This window comes from Panulirus ornatus, chromosome 31 (genome assembly GCF_036320965.1).
Source record: "Panulirus ornatus isolate Po-2019 chromosome 31, ASM3632096v1, whole genome shotgun sequence".
NCBI classification, from domain to species: domain Eukaryota; kingdom Metazoa; phylum Arthropoda; class Malacostraca; order Decapoda; family Palinuridae; genus Panulirus; species Panulirus ornatus.
Window position 1 is genome coordinate 922,971 of NC_092254.1, and position 18,407 is coordinate 941,377.

Sequence of the window (18,407 nt, forward strand, 5' to 3'; positions counted from 1 at the left end):
TAAATATATATTAGTAAATGTTATCTGTACGTGTTAGGAAAGCAGGCAGAAGATGCGGGCTGGTGTTTGTTAATGTGAGTGTATGCTGGTGATGTGGCTTTGATGGCAAGTCTCTCTCTCTCTCTCTCTCTCTCTCTCTCTCTCTCTCTCTCTCTCTCTCTCTCTCTCTCTCTCTCTCTCTCTCTCCTGTGAGCGCTGCGCGCCAGCCAAACAAACAACAAGCAACAAAGAGGGTTACCCCCTAGAGGAGGTGGGTGGGGGTAGGGGGGATGTACCGGGGCCAGCAGGCAGGGCGGGCCAATATACATAGCTTTGTGCAACAATTAAAGCACATACGGGCTCTTCTCCAGCATGGTCATGACCCGGTAACACGGCGAGGGCATGGGGGGTGGAGGTGGGTGGGCTGTATCTTCACGTGTTACCTCTGTCTTCACGTACATGACCCATAATTTGCACGTACATGGAGGATTATCTACACGTACATGGCGGATCATCTCCACGGACGTGACGAATAATCTTCGCGTCCGTGGATTGCCCTCACGTACACTGTGGTTTAGGTACAAAGGAAAGCAAATGTGTTTTTGATGTCAACAAACGTGAGAGCAGCCTCCACGTACGCCCTGCCCTGCCTGGTCCTGGTGGTCGTCCGTACTGCCGGAATGGCCACGTATATTAAAACCTTTGTGGCGACTGCAGCAACACAGAGAAAGATAAAACTAGTGTACATCAGGCTTATCTACAATTCATGACAACCAAGGATTATATATATATATATATATATATATATATATATATATATATATATATATATATATATATATATATATATATATATATATATATATATCAAATGAAAAGGCGAGTCTCCGTGAATCAGATGATGATGAACATATGAACTTCCCAGGGAACCAAATGCAGGAACAAAACTGGGACGATTCCAAGGCTGCGCTACGTCCAGTAGCAGGATACGATGGATTTCTTTTTAGTTCCAAATTCTCCAACGCGACGGTCGGTACGACATCAGGCCATGATAAAGCCTCGCCGAAAGTGAACTTCTCCCAGGCTGTGTAACCTCAACGGGTGGAGTCCGGTAGCACCCATATAGAGGTTATGAGTTAGTATGTGAGCAGAAACATAATTCATAGGATTACCGAATATAATTAATGCTATTATATACACACGTAGATCATTCATAACATAGATGGTATTCCATCTCAATAATTACCTGTAATATACGACCTTGAATTGTATCATCAGCAAATAACTCATGTGGGCGGTAGGAATATAGCAAAACACACACACACACACACACACACACACACACACACACACACAGGAAGAGTTACGTCAGCGGGGCGGGCTGTACGACACAGTATCGATCAATGATGACGTACGTAAGGGTGACCTCGGGCAGGGCCTGAGTGTTAACCTGGCCTTATGACACAGAGTGACTGACACGTGTCATGTGTGTGTGTGTCACGCCCCGTGCTGACCCCCACGGTAATGGGTAATGGCTGACTGTGACCTTTGAACTGCTAGACTCTCTCTCTCTCTCTCTCTCTCTCTCTCTCTCTCTCTCTCTCTCTCTCTCTCTCTCTCTCTCTCTCTCTCTAAGTTCTAAATTCTTAGGTAGTCAACAAATCCTAACCCTCCCTTACTCACATCCTGTACGTTTTCATGAACTAACTATAACAGTAGTGATAAACTGCAGTACTCGAATGTATGCCATGTAATGTCTTATTGTTATTATCATTATCATTTTTACTTTATCATTATTATTATTATCATTCTTTTGTTGTTGTTTCTTGCCTTACATTCGCTCGTTGACGTCCGTCTGTCTTACAATAAATAATCTAAAGTTAATTTATCCTCAATAAGACGCTAAATACCACCAGAAGTTTAGGCACAGTACATACACACACTGTGGCTTCCGCAGGCGGTGATTGGGTGGCGGGGCTACGATGAAACAACGTGAGTGGCCAGAGTATCGTACGAACAAAGCCAATCAGCGTCGAGGCGCCTGCTAATTCGTCCGCGTTTTAACGGTAATGCGATTGGTGGAAAATAACAGCATTAGGTGCCACTACTGGATGGTAATAACTCAATGTAGTTTTTGTTTCTTTATGTGACCAACACGCTATGTGACCAACACGCTATGTGACCAACACGCTATATTGTGTGACCAACACGCTATGTGACCAACACGCTATGTGACCAACACGCTATATTGTGTGACCAACACGCTATATTGTGTGACCAACACGCTATGTGACCAACACGCTATATTATGTGACCAACACGCTATATTGTGTGACCAACACGCTATATTGTGTGACCAACACGCTATGTGACCAACACGCTATATTATGTGACCAACACGCTATATTATGTGACCAACACGCTATATTATGTGACCAACACGCTATATTGTGTGACCAACACGCTATATTATGTGACCAACACGCTATATTATGTGACCAACACGCTATATTATGTGACCAACACGCTATATTATGTGACCAACACGCTATATTATGTGACCAACACGCTATATTATGTGACCAACACGCTATATTATGTGACCAACACGCTATATTATTGCGATAATTAAGGGAAATGTCTGCTCGCGACATGTGAAGTATATATTAAAGACTGATGAATGCTTGGAAGGGCGTCATGTGACTAGGAACGTGATAAACTGATTAGCTAAGTAACGATTTACGATCCTCCCAATCAGCAATTGCGCCTGTATGATTCGGAAGAGCCAGTGGCAGAAATATTTACACACCTCAGCTTCAAGATCAGGAGAGAGAGAGAGAGAGAGAGAGAGAGAGAGAGAGAGAGAGAGAGAGAGAGAGAGAGAGAGAGAGAGAGAGGAAGTGCCACAATGCAATAACTCCTTAACAAATGCCAAAATAACCCCTGGGAAATCACGCAGGATGACAGTGTGAAAAGTTTACCTCGTGGAGTGTTTCCTCAGTCTGACCCCGGGGGGGGGGGGGGGGGGGGGGGGGGGGGGGGGGTCGTGGCCAAGAAAAGCTCCTCCCGGATCATCGTCATCATCTGGTGTGCTCAACCATGGCGGGATTCCAACGCTGACGTAGGCCCATACCTGGAAGCGACGCGTGGCTGACCTCCGACCTGACCGTCGTAACGGTTAGATTAAAGGCCAGGCCATCATATCCTAAGGTCTTTCCGTCGTGCTCCAGGGTCGTTCCGTCGTGCTCCAGGGTCGTTCCGTCGTGTTCCAATGTCGTTCCGTCGTGCTCCAGGGTCGTTCCGTCGTGTTCCAATGTCGTTCCGTCGTGTTCCAGGGTCGTTCCGTCGTGTTCTAAGGTCGTTCCGTCGTGTTCCAGGGTCGTTCCGTCGTGCTCCAGGGTCGTACCGTCGTGCTCAAGGTAATCAATTAATCAACTGGTTGCTAAAACTAGTGTAAATAAACTGTGGCAAGAGGAGAACCATGGACGCTACATAACTTGTGGAGGAAATGTGAGAATCATATGAACATGTCTTATCTAGTTATCATCTGGAAACTAGAGGTTGGTACAGGAACCTTCCACTCTTAATATATGAGAGAAACCGAGCCATTATCATGGTCAACAGATGTGTGCATCTAGTCACAAAACAACTCCACAGAAACAGATTATAATTTATCATAAAAATACAACATATTCATCGCATTCAGAACAGACGAGCCACTTTATCCAGCCAGACATTCTGTCTCAGGAACCTGATTTAGAATACGAAACCAAGCAAGACAACCTTTCTGCCCAGCGGAACATGACCACAGAGAGGGAACACTTGAAGCATTATACTGCCTCGTGGCTCATCTATCATCAACATGAATGGCCGGACCAGAGAGACATCAATCTGTACCTCATCAACATCCACACCTCCTCAGCCACGTAGGTCGGCTGATCGGGAGGCCAGAGGTAAGGAAGTGACACAACTGAAAAGGTGGAAGCATTTTTCAATTTCTGCATGAATGGAAGACGTGGGGGGGGAGAACCCACTCGTGCAGCCAGCGTACCCACCCACTCACGAGATCTTACGATGAGCCTTTGCCATGAGGCGAGACTTGTGCGGAGTGCTCACAAGAGAGAGAGAGAGAAAGAGAGAGAGAGAGAGAGAGAGAGAGAGAGAGAGAGAGAGAGAGAGAGAGAGAGAGAGAGAGAGAGTCAGCAGAGCCCCCCCCCCCCCTCCTCCGGGGGCTGGGGAGGTAACTATCGACTGGAGAAGCCAGGTACCGCACACACAAAGCTAGAAGCCCACGAGTGTGGAACTCCTTCCCGGTACTGTATAGATAGGTAGCCCCACGTAGGCCCCGACACTCATCAACTTAATTGAGGTGGTACACGAAGCCAACCCTCGGGAATTCCATCTGATATAAAGACTCCAGACCTTCTACCTGTACGGTGAGGATAGACTGCTGGTCTCTTGTCACAGGTCATTACTGCGGTAAAGTCTAAATAGCTTGCAGGTGTTCCTGCATGTTGGATCTATCATTGCCATCGATGGATAAGTTTTCAGTACCAATCGTAAACCCAACATCTGTGCCATCATCTGATACCGGTGCAGCTGCTACACTACGAGTAATGGAGGTACATTTTTTAGTATGCGACCCTCACTAAGTGTGGTCGTGACAGCGTCTCTACGTGAGCTGCATAACAACCCAACTTTCCACCGATCTGTTGTACTTCACAGGAACTCCTTGTTGATATGAGCCTGGGAAACTAACGGCACTGTCTCTCCTCGGTCCATGCTTCTATCTCGTAACAAAAGTATAGCACAGGTTACTGTTACGGGAATATATATATATATATATATATATATATATATATATATATATATATATATATATATATATATATATATATACCCTCTTCTCTGAGGGTATCACTTCTAATAATCCATAAATAAAAAATTGAATGACTGTTGACATGCTCTACATCTATCAGTATGTAGAGCCATACATCTGGGAGGAGGTCTACAACACCAGCAACCAAAGGATCCAGTGCTGTAGATCTGGTGGGGCAGCAGAGGACACTACTAGTCTCATCCACCATTAGCCAACTGGCCTTAACTGCCTGTTTACTGTCAGTCTGGCGGCATCGTCTCGGAACAGCCATGGCTAAAGGTGTCTCAGTGTATCAACAATACAAGGAACGTGGAGTCAGCGAAGACATTAAAGTTTTCCCATCCAGACGACAACATAATGTATGTTACTAGCGTGTGGCAAGCTTGTGCTGTGGTGTTCCCTTCTGTGCTGGCCGACAAATGCATCTCCCATTGTGATGGTGCACGTCAAGCTCCCGGCTGTGGACGCATCAAAGGCAAGGCTAGCGTAATGCTCCTCAGGAGAGTCCACTCACCACTCTCACTACTACACTCTACTTTTCACCTCCACTCAACACCACACTCCATCTTCCACTCCATCTTCCACATGTGCACCACACTCCATCTTCCACATGTACACCACACTCCATCTTCCACTCCACCTTCCACATGTACACCACACTCCATCTTCCACTCCACCTTCCACATGTACACCACACTCCATCTTCCACTCCACCTTCCACATGTACACCACACTCCATCTTTCACATGTACACCACAGTCCATCTTCCACTCCACCTTCCACATGTACACCACACTCCATCTTCCACTCCACCTTCCACATGTACACCACACTCCATCTTCCACTCCACCTTCCACATGTACACCACACTCCATCTTTCACATGTACACCACACTCCATCTTCCACTCCACCTTCCACATGTACACCACACTCCATCTTTCACATGTACACCACAGTCCATCTTCCACTCCACCTTCCACATGTACACCACACTCCGTCTTCCACTTCACCTTCTTCCACATCCACTCCACACATCAGATTTTCCAGCGCACTCCTGACTCTATTCTCCACTCCGTTTCCCATCTCCACTCCACACAAAACTCCACCTCCTGGGCCAGGTACACTGGTCAGCAAAATCTTCTCAGCTTGACTGTAGCACAAAACGTCAACAATGATGGAGGACAAGTTTTCATTTTGCACACACACACACACACACACACACATACACACACACACACACACACACACACACACACACACACACATTACTCCATGTAACCTAGTAACGTCATTGGTCACAACCACAGGGACCGTCATATAATCTCCGTACACAAAACAAACTCCAAATTCACTTGCAATGATGTTACGTCACCAGTGAGGTCAGGGAATTAACAGATTTTGTTGTTGACTCTCCTTAAACCAACGATCGAGAGGTTATTCTGAGTTCCCAGCTCCCGTGGTCATTTGCATAATGATTGAGTTGTCAGTCACCAGCCCCGGGAACACTCAGCCACCACAATTTGGGTTGCGCTGATTGGATGAGGCTGTGGCGGTCATACGGAGCAAGACGGTAGGGTATGGTTGCTACCAGTTCAATATTAACCTTAAACACAAACTTGCCTGAGAGATTATTCTCTTTCTCTCTCTCTCTCTCTCTCTCTCTCTCTCTCTCTCTCTCTCTCTCTCTCTCTCTCTCTCTCTCTCTCTGCTGTGAGCACTACGCGCAAGCCATGCCTCAGAAATTTCTACCATGGCACACTCTATGCACTCACCATACTTTATCCCGCTTCTATCCTTCTCTGAGCTATACAGGAGTGAGAATAATACAATAATTCTACTCAGAAATGCCTTCACAGAATTTGTAGATGTCGTCTCATAGCCAACCATCCATAAAAACAAAAAGCAGGTTATGTACTACGATGTAGGATTCAATCCCATTCTTCCTGAGATTCTTATAAAGTGATACAAGTCCAGAATTTCTCTGTAGTTATGGAAACATATAACTATCAGGTCTACGACCTGCCAACCATCTCCTAGCTTCTAAGCCAGTTTGTTGTCGTCAGCAGTGAACAGTTTTTTGAAAGATGTGGTGACGGAAGAACAAGAAGTTATAACATGATATTAAGCAAGAAATGTGATTCAAAATAATGTATAGAAATACATTAACAGCATCAGAGCAGAGGACGAATGGAAAAAATGAAATTAAATTGTGAAAGGGGACGGCAGTTGAAAAAGTTGTGTGGCACTAGAGATAGTTCAATAGACAGGGTTCAACAAGTGTGGAACTCCCTCCCCGTACAGTACAGATGGGGCCCCACGAGTGTGGAACTCCCTCCCCGTACAGTACAGATGGGGCCCCACGAGTGTGGAACTCCCTCCCCGTACAGTACAGATGGGGCCCCACGAGTGTGGAACTCCCTCCCCGTACAGTACAGATGGGGCCCCACGAGTGTGGAACTCCCTCCCCGTACAGTACAGATGGGGCCCCACGAGTGTGGAACTCCCTCCCCGTACAGTACAGATGGGGCCCCACGAGTGTGGAACTCCCTCCCCGTACAGTACAGATGGGGCCCCACGAGTGTGGAACTCCCTCCCCGTACAGTACAGATGCGGCCCCACGAGAGTAGAATTCTCTTCTTGCTCCGTCCAATATGTAATTACACACACAGATGATTCCATTCCAGGCAATCAGAGAAATTCTTTCATCTTCGCCCCACACCTTGATCCACCATCTCGCTAAGAATGGTATGACCGGATTCCAGGATTTCCACGTTCCCATGGAAGAGGTACGGAAGATTCCCATTCTTCACACCCCCATGATACAATGGGGGAATATCGCCTTTGAGGTATTGTTAACTTGCGAGATGATCATTACGTCGAAATTCTTGGCGATATATATAAAAGTGTGAGCCTTAGCGTCCACAGCTCGGGCGATGATAAAATCTATATACAATCGTCAGATGATTCTTGATGCGACATATAACGTGGCCTGGCAGATGTATTGTTAGATGTGTCTCTAACAGTCGACCCTTACTTACGTAAAACAGGTCAAACCCTGCAAGGTCGGCACCTGGCCATACCAAACGGTCGATTCAACAAGGTCGAGTGACCCACTGGCTATATATAAAGATCCGGACCTTCAAAACATATCGAACAATACAGTTTAAAACCCCTTACGGTCCATTCTTGCCAACAGACAATCATCAGCGAAATCTCATGACAATTGATCCCAGTGATTACAAACCACTTAAATAAACTCTTAGTTTCCCCACCAACAAAGGAGAACCCTCTGTTAACGATATACTGCAGTAATTAAATTGTCAAGAGTAAGTAATACAACCTCACAGTAAATAATTACCATAATAATAATAATAATAATAATAATAATAATAATAATGATAATGATAATAATAATAATAATCCTTCATGCACCCAAATCCTACGTGGTTTTCTAGCACATGAGAGTAATAAAGTCATAATGAATATGGCATTCTACTACCAGTCCACGCCACGATCGCTGGTTGGCTGGCTTCCAGAGGTTACGACCCTTATCTCACCCTCACCGGAGAGACGATACAACCAACGAGGCAATTAGAAGCAAGGAGATGGGTAGTTAGGTGTAATAACTGGCGTCAAAAATGGTGAGGTCATGGATGGGCGTGAGCTGTCTGCTAGTGATGATGACGTGGTGTGATGCTAGCCAGGAAGATGATGAGGCACGACCCCCGGGCACGACCCCCGGGCACGGAGGCACGACCCTCTGGCCTCTGAGCAGACCAAGAACGGGTCACATACTGTCGCCACGCACCAACCCTTCAGGCTCAAGAGATTGTTCATAACCCTTCCAGAATACACACACACACACACACACACACACACACAACACGTGCTACCATCACCTCCAGACGCCAGCCCCCCCCCCCCCCCCCCCCCCCTCCACAAGGAACTGTCCCAACAAATTCACCATCAATTTGTCGCCTCGACGCACCAATAGAAAGTGTCATAGCATCACCTCCAGACGCAATCTTTCCTCGTGTTGGCCGCCCAGGTGAGGGACTTGCCAGCCAATTGATTCAATTCCACCAGGGAAGACTTCCATGTGACCCAGACCTTGAAAAATATGGATCTACAGCCTACAGAAAACTCCTACACCCTGTACAGGAGGCCTATACTTGACTGGGAAGGTCTACACCCTACAGATACACCCTCCAGTACGTGAACAGTATAATACATAGCTTTGCTACTTACCTAGTGAGAGAAGAGTCCTTGGTAGGTGTTGGTACGAACTGCCTCACAATCTGAAGAAAAAAACAAATATGTAAAGTTTATGTCGACCGTGTATCATTCTAAGCCCACTGTGTAGTAGTGATGATGCTGGCGTTAATAGTAGTGGTAGTAGTAGTAGTAGTAGTAGTAGTAGTAGTAGTAGTAGTAGTAGTGGTGGTGGTAGTAGTAGTAGTACTAGTAGTAGTGGTAGTGGTGGTGGTAGTAGTACTAGTAGTAGTGGTGGTGGTGGTGGTGGTAGAAATAGTAGTACAAAACCAAAACAATGACAGTTTTACCAGCAGCAGTAAAAGAACAGACCTTTGTCACACCTCTCATGCGTTGCGTCAAGACCATTCACATGGATGGCAGGAACTGACATCTCTCGTTCAGTCCTCACCTCTCTCTCTCTCTCTCTCTCTCTCTCTCTCTCTCTCTCTCTCTCTCTCTCTCTCTCTCTCTCTCTCTCTCTCAACAAAGTTATCTACATGATCAGTGCAACATACCCAGGAGGCGTATCGTCGTGCTCAAGAGCAGTACTGTCGAACACAAGGAGTTAAACACTGGTTGAAAAGGGAACCTAGCCTTACCCAGTACACAACCATCATTAGAACCTCACACCAGAATGTCGGCCAGGACACCACACAGACACACACACACACACACACACACACACACACACAACCACAGGAAAAAACATGCAAGAAGTGATAGTCATCAGTTGCCATGTTTTTGATCGTGGGAAAAATACGCATCTCGGTCAACCTTTCATCAAATGAGAACATTTCTCTGTCCCTCACATCAAACCTCACGTTTTCTTTCATGCATTTTGCAATATAGATAAACAAGGCGATGCTCATATATTATGACACAACGAGGCAATAAAATAGTTAAGTGGGCAGGAGGAAAGCAGGGAGGGAGAGGAGAGTGACAGGTCGTCTGTATGATGGTGGTAGTGGCGGGTTACAAGGGTCGTTCCAAAGCGGGAATGAAGACAGACTGTGGTCGTTATGGTGGTTTGCAATGTTTAGATGAAGAGATATTATCACACCAGTTGTTACTGACAGAAGGGTCGTTGATGGGGTCATGATGATGGTCGTACCTGGTGACGACCACACACCATCACCCCGGCCTGACGGAATCACACCTCGTTAACCTCCCGAGCAGGACAGTACGACCCTTGGACATGACGGCCTGACCTCTGACCTGACCCTTGTGGGTCGCACCGTTGTGCTCTTGAGGTAACTCGTCCGAAGTCCATCAAATACCATAATGTGAAGCAACGGGAGATAATGTCCATATTAGTCTATCTAAAAAAAATGCCAGCAGAGTTTTGTGTAAAGTTTCGAGGCTAACAATAGTAACAATATAGTCACATACAGCACATACTAACCATGAATTATGGGAGAATCATTTACCACAATATAAACGATATCATCATTAACAAAAATAATGGATATTGTGGTAAAATTTGTGTTCAAACATTCACAAGTTATATCAGTGTAAATAAAGTAAAAAGTTTGGAAGAAAGTTTGGATGAAAGTATCATTAATGCAAATTAGTATTAGATCCCCATCGTTAATAATTTCCAAAGTTGCAAGAAAGTTCAGAAAACCGTCATTAGAGACCACACACATGCTATGTTTGGTACGACAACTTGCTCAGCACACTGCTGTGTTTAGTCTGGACGTACGATAACTGCTCAGCACACTGCTGTGTTCCATCTGAACGTACGATAACTGCTCAGCACACTGCTGTGTTCCGTCTGAACGTACGATAACTTCTCAGCACACTGCTGTGTTCCGTCTGAACGTACGATAACTGCTCAGCACACTGCTGTGTTCCGTCTGAACGTGCGATAACTGCTCAGCACACTGCTGTGTTTGGTCTGAACGTACGATAACTGCTCAGCACACTGCTGTGTTCCGTCTGAACGTACGATAACGTCTCAGCACACTGCTGTGTTTGGTCTGAACGTACGATAACTGCTCAGCACACTGCTGTGTTTGGTCTGAACGTACGATAACTACTCAGCAAACTGCTGTGTTTGGTCTGAACGTATGATAACTACTCAGCACAGTGCTGTGTTCCGTCTGAACGTACGATAACTGCTCAGCACACTGCTGTGTTTGGTCTGAACGTATGATAACTGCTCAGCACACTGCTGTGTTTGGTCTGAACGTATGATAACTGCTCAGCACACTGCTGTGTTTGGTCTGAACGTACGATAACTGCTCAGCACACTGCTGTGTTTGGTCTGAACGTACGATAACTGCTCAGCACACTACTGTGTTTGGTCTGAACGTTCGATAACTGCTCAGCACACCGCTGTGTTTGGTCTGAACGTACGATAACTGCTCCGCACACTGCTGTGTTCGGTTTGAACGTATGATACCTTACCCAGTACATTGCTATGTTGGGTCTGAACTTACGATATCCTATGTTGGATTTAAACACACACACACAGATATATATATATATATATATATATATATATATATATATATATATATATATATATATATATATATATATATATATATATACTTACATAAACAAAACGGTCCTACAGTTCTGTCCATCCCTCCAATCACCGTAAATTGAAATCGTTGTAACTATCGACCATAAAACAGAATTGGCATTTATAAAAACTGGAAACGTTGTGAGTAAACAGGAATGAAATGCAACGCGTTGACTACATAGTCCAACTCCTGACCGGGATTATTGCAAGACGAGAGAGGGATGGTCTGTCTGAACTGGCATACTCAAAGTTGGGACACGATAACTTGGGACAAAATATCCGAGTGTGAAGCTGAGTACAGTCAGGGTTGAATGAAGCCTGGAGGGGAATACGTGTAGACTGGCACTGCCGCGGTTGCCATCCACGTGAATCAATAACCAATTTACAGATAATGGCGCCAGAAATTTAAGCTCAGCTTTAGCTTGCGCCAATTCCACATCTGTCATAATCTCAGGGGACGGGATGGATGGGCTGCAACATGACTGACGGCTGCAGCCACATATGACCAAGCTGCTGCTTCCCCTCTCCATGTATCCACCAGAGAGAGAGAGAGAGAGAGAGAGAGAGAGAGAGAGAGAGAGAGAGAGAGAGAGAGATGTTACATTATGCTTGTTGATTTTGATATGAAGACAACATTACATCACTGATGTACACCATCAACATCAGCAACATCTACATCACTAAGCCCTTCCCCTGGCCCTACGTCCAGCCCGTGCGCGTTGTGGCAACAGTGAAAACTGTGAATCGGGAAGACGTACACACATTCATGGTGCCACACAGCACCGCACTGTGTACTGCTCCTGTCCATGACGTCACCACGGTCAAGACAGATGACATTGTATGGGAAATCCTCCTGTGTTGATGCTCAACTGTTGTGTTAGTTACTCTGCTACCCTGGCGTACGGTACTGCTGCCTGCCCTGCACCACTGCTCGCTCACCTACCCCCGCACATATCTGTTGTGCCTATGTTGAGTCCGCCTTGCACTAGCTGGGCTACATCTTCCAGCCTTGTGGTGTGTGTGTGTGTGTGTGTGTGTGTGTAGAGCCTGGTGTGTCAGCGCCACGCCATACCTTCCTCATGTGTTCAGTATAATAACATACACACATGTGGGCCCCTACCGACCTCATGGGGTTAGTGTCAATACGCCACAATCTCATACTCTATACTGTTCCCAATATTCTCATAAATACACCAATATTGATTCATCTATAATACTAAATCATCATTACGCTATTTTTCTGTACTGTGAAGTCGAATACAATTTCTAATGAATAAGATGCTACAAAATATATAATATAAATATCAAAATAAATGTGGTAAATAATACAAAATAATTATAAAATGTCATAACAGTGTAAACCACATACACACCAAGACGACAGTTCAAACCAGACACAAAGATATATTATATTTCCTATGTATGTTGTGACGTCATCTATACTATGTATGTTGTGACGTCATCTATACTATGTATGTTGTGACGTCATCTATACTATGGATTCTGGCTGACTGACTGTTTTTGTCAACGTCCAATGTATTCAACACTACTAACGCACCGGACAGCCGCCTGGCATGACTGGGTTCGAATCCTCCTCCCCCACAGATAAATCGTTTTCATGAACAAGTTTAAATGCCTGTGTGTGTGTGTGTGTGTGTGTGTGTGTGTGTGTGTGTGTGTGTGTGTGTGTGTGTGTGTGTGTGTGGTTTCTCAAGCCTTTACATTCACGACGTTGACGTCAATCCATGACCTGCTTCTAAATGTTTGTGTCTGCAGCATAAGGCGATGTTTATGATGGCCAGACACCCACGTGACCAGCCTGTGACCTGACCCTGGCGGGCTGCTTCATATACCACGTCTTCATACTTAAGGGTCGAACCGTTGTACCATCTTGCTTCACACACAGAAAATATATAACCCAAGCTACCCAACCTTCGTAAGAATAATATATATATATATATATATATATATATATATATATATATATATATATATATATATATATATATATATATATATATATATATATGTGTGTGTGTGTGTGTGTGTGTGTGTGTGTAGTTCGAAAACTTGTGCTGTGCCATTATATTTCAAGGTCAGTATGAAATGTGTATTCATAATCGGTGCGTCTGCTGTGGTAAAGGGTAGAGAGTGATGGGTGAGCAACATGGATGTGTACCTCCTCCTGATACTCGTTTTCTTTATCATCCTCTTCTCAGGCTGGAAACTGGAAAACAGACGGGTTATGTTTTAATGTTTCTGGGATCTGTCAGACTTGCCAGTATCCCAGGGGGAGGTCCCCGGATAACTGTGCTGCAGGGGTACATGGAACCGCGAGGGGAGTACGGCTACAAATCTGGAGGTAGGATGAAAGACGTATGGGAGAAGGTCATGAGATCAAGACACGAATGTTGATCATGATGGTGTAGGAGTGAAGGAGACTCGTTGTGACCCCGACCTCTGACCTGTAGAGAGATCATGCAACACACAAAGCTAACAAGGGACGTCAACAAACTCCAGTGTTGATGTTTGACGAAATGCAACGTCAGGAGATGACAAGTAATGATAGTGGCTCACAGTGTAAGAAGGACTTGATATGAATATCATCCAGCAGAAAATGAGCTACTAGAGTCTGTGTGTGGGAGGGACTTGGGAGCTGATCTCGTCCCTGATCTGTCGCCAGAGACCCATCATGGGAATACAGACGAATACAACACAAGGAGAGACGCTCGACCGTGAGCAAGATGTCTCTCACTACAGAGAGACCCCACCCACTGGAGGCCGGTCAACACATTAATCTATGGAAGAGATAATGAAATGCAATCCTCCTGATGTTACTTCTCTGTTGGATTATCTTAGTTCCTGTCTTATAAGGTTCTTGTAAGGGAAGCTAGGTGTGCGACGGTGCGACCCCTGAACACGACGATACGACCACTGACCACGACGGTGCGACCCTTGAGCACGACGGTACGACCACTGGACTCTACGGTACGACCACTAAGCACGACGGTACGACCCTGAGCACGACGGTACGACCCCTGAGCACGACGGTACGACCACTGAGCTACATGATAACACACGACCTATCTGACCTCAGAGCTAAGCGACAAAGTGGATACGCCTAAGGGATGTTTGACCCGGCCTGACTGACCGCAAAGGCACATGCCCCTGGGCAATTACCACTTAGTATAGTTTAAAGTGGACTGATTACAGAGAGAGAGAGAGAGAGAGAGAGAGAGAGAGAGAGAGAGAGAGAGAGAGAGAGAGAGAGAGAGAGAGAGAGAGAGAGAGAGAGAGAGAGAGTTCCTAAATGCATTATTGATACAACCATGCAATATGTATAGAGGTGTACATGTGCGTGATGGATTATAAATCTTAATCCTCATCTTATCTATCTACAACTACTAAATGTACATAATCCCCAGGTGAGAGATAAACCATCTGTAGCGAGCTTAGCGTGACTATGTCAAGTTGACACATCATTAATAATTAAGACATTTTACGAATACATATAATTAACAGAAGACGTGAAACACCAGAGTAATTACACAGAAAATGTTATTCTTAACACTAATAACCTTCTATCTTCCAGAGGCCGGGTCCAGACCACTCGCCCTTCCCTGAACTCACGTGAGTAAACACATCATTCCACAATACTCATCATCATCTCCTCAGGGAATGATGAGTTATTCCATCTGGTTAAGTATACACCACAGAAACAGTGGCGTTCACCCACACCTGACACAACCCTGGATATACTACACCTGACACAAGACCAGACACTCGCTCACTCGGCTCTTCTCGTTATGGCGAAATACGTAAATAACTAACTCCAGCCCAGCCATAAAGTTACACAAAACCTGTCAAGAAAAACAGTTTTCTATTTCTGTATACAAATAAACCCTAACATTATCCACGGATACTTTACCCTTCGTGTTCTCCCAACTTTCTAGATCGTGATTTAAGTTTTATAATCTTTCTTAGATAGCTTGAGAACATCCTGATATATACTCCAGGTCCCTACCGTTCTTAAACTTCTGCCAACATTGAAGAATGACCTTTGGGCACACTATGTTTACTAAGGGTTGAGGTGTTGTGGTGTACGGGGCTTACGTACATGCGTCTACATAGATGGTTGAGTCATGTCTAGAGCAATACGACTTACCAACTCTCCCAATATGAGCTTAGAACTTAAACCATTTGTTCTACACTTCACTGTCCATTCACTTTCCTTCTATCGATTTTCCTTCGGGTTATGTTCACGAGAGCTGGCTGCTCGTGTGCCCCCGCCTGATATCAGCTAGACCACATGATACACAGCAAGGTCCTGCGTCACATTATTACTGTGCAGCTGTTGGAGACCCAAGGCCGGGCCGTTGTGATATCTGTTTCCTTCCTTGTGCCGCTAAGCTCTGGTACTCTCGTGTCATTCCTAACATCTGTGACCTCATCTATTGAGGCCATTATTTTCTCCTTTTTTCATAGTTCACTGCAGGTCTTGCCTCAGCAAGGACTTAGTTATGATCGGAACCTTCGACATTAAAAAGAGATATTGATACTGGTTACTTCTAGGCGCTAGTAGATAGCAGTACTGGTAGCTAATAGATGGTAGTACTGGTATCTAGCGGATAGTGGTCAATGACTAATGGTAGCTGGTAGATAGCAGAAGACGGGAAGTAGTGGTAACAGGTATATCATTAGCTAGTGGTTGGTGGAATACGGCAGTATGGGTAGTTAGTAGTGGTGGTAGAAAGACATACTGGTAGATGGTTGGTGGTGGTATATGGAAATACTGATATGTTAATGAGCTTGTCAAATAAATAATGAATGCCAATTAATATAACTGTACATAACAAAAGTGAATTGGCCATCAGTCAGTACTCCTGAGTTACAGCAGTCACAAAAATTACAGTTTCCTAATTAATATGCAAATTTATGCCAGTGCGAACCCCCTCCCCCCCCCAAAAAAAAAATACTCAATTGCTCACGGGTACGGGAGGTAGGTATGTGTGTCTGTAGGAAGGTTGTATCGTGTTACGGTCCTGAATTATCATGCTAACGTGTCCGTAGACAGACAGACAGACAGACAGACAGACAGACTAATCCGGGGCTGATCACATGACCTGACCATCCCATCATCTCAGTGCAGTGTGGCGGGCCATAATGACAGATGCTTGTCATAATAACTGAATAAGAGGGAAGGAGGGACAGAGAGGCCGATATTTTCATTATAAAAACCAGAGGTACGGTCAAAATGGTGTCATCAGTACTTTGGAGGTACTGTTAAATTGGAAGCACCATTGAATAAAGAGACAGACAAACAATGCAAATAAACAAACACAGATGTTCGACAATGGCACAATATAAAAAAGAGCAAAAAAAAGACAACGTCTAAATGAAGAGAGACAGAGTGAAATGTGTGGGTGTAGGATGGCCATTGTTTGCGGCCGACGCCCAGAAATGGTGTGCAACCCCGCGCCACGCGAGGCTGGGCACAACCCTGGTGTTTGCATCTTACGTGTTTGTTGAGTCACCGTTTGCTTCACGACTTCTCGACGGGTTCAGACGTAACAAAAGGCCCTGAGGGACGCCCCTACAGGAGCTACGGTGCTCAGGGACTGAGGGACCAACTGCAAAGGCCACGGTCGTGAGTTCCGGACCTACAGGGAGAAGGTTCAGGGCCAAATGTAGGGCCACGGGTAAGGCCTGACTCAGGGTATGTTCTACGAGCGCTACAGTGCTGTGGTGAGGCTAAATGTAGACTGATGGAAAGACGAGAAGATGCACACAAACATGTGGAAATATACTCACACATCACTACACATTCACCCCGAGTACATGTACAGTAATGAGGACGGGCCACAGTGAGAGAAGGTCTTGGCGCTACGACCATCATGTAGCAGGACATTCAGCTGCTGGAACCTGGGGGTTAACATGATCCTTACCTGCCGCTCGAGTCCCACCGTAGCATGGCAGTAAGGGAGAAAATCTCTCCGCTGGTAATAATAAAACTGCACTTATGTACACACGGGAGGAGGAATTAATCATCCAACTGCTCGTGGAGCAGAGTAACCCAAAGCAAGTTTGGTCACCTCACTTAAAAGAAGAAAAACTGATAGAGTCAACACGAAGGTAAAAAAGCTGAGGTTCAGTGAGAGGATAATGGCGATATAATTATGTTCTCCATGGAAGAGAAGAGAGTAAGAAGTGACTTGATCACAACCTTTAAGCTTGTATATCAGTTTGATGACCAAAACAGAGAACAGCTCTTCGAAAGACTGCACAGAGATGGACCAAATTCTGTAAAATGAAATTAAGCATCAAAATTAATTAGAAAATATGTAAAGACGTATACTGATATTAAAGAGTAAATAGATGAATGAACTGAAAGATGGAACCTCAAATTCTAACATCATACAAAAGTTAAAAAGTTTTATGACAGTTGAGAAAGTTAAATAGAAGATGACCCATGAGTACAGAACTACATCTCAGTACTAATAAGCAATTAACCATTACACACACACACACACACACACACACACACGCACACACACACACACACACACACACACAACTTCGTGTTATCAAATTTAAGGAATATTTCCAACTTTCGCTTGCTGGTTCTCTCGCTTTCAACGAACTAACTCAGTAATTTCCTGTGACCAGAAATGACATGGGAGGAAAAAAAAAAATCCTGGTGCAATGTAAACAAAAAAAAAATGTGCCCATGGAAATGCTGATGAGAATTCATGGTAGAATTTTGA

At 45.0% G+C, this 18,407-nt stretch overlaps 1 protein-coding gene and 1 long non-coding RNA gene across 7 annotated transcripts in view; one reads left to right on the forward strand and one right to left on the reverse strand.

The window, feature by feature from the left end:
* The window catches only part of LOC139758648 (uncharacterized), a 184,611-nt gene that overhangs the window by 52,960 nt on the left and 113,244 nt on the right, over positions 1-18,407 (reverse strand). For all 4 annotated transcript variants that reach the window (XR_011714881.1, XR_011714888.1, XR_011714882.1 and 1 more), the window contains one exon: positions 9,108-9,157. This is a non-coding gene — a long non-coding RNA (uncharacterized lncRNA). The remainder of the gene's footprint in view (positions 1-9,107; positions 9,158-18,407) is intronic.
* Positions 1-18,407, forward strand: part of LOC139758642 (ras-related protein Rap-1b-like) — a 143,423-nt gene that overhangs the window by 26,895 nt on the left and 98,121 nt on the right. For 2 of the 3 annotated variants that reach the window (XM_071680184.1, XM_071680186.1), the window contains exon 2: positions 15,236-15,273. The gene's annotated coding sequence lies outside the window, so the exon portion shown is untranslated. Of the gene's footprint in view, positions 1-1,936; positions 2,094-15,235; positions 15,274-18,407 lie in introns of all 3 variants that reach the window. The other variant, XM_071680185.1, reaches the window with a different exon arrangement.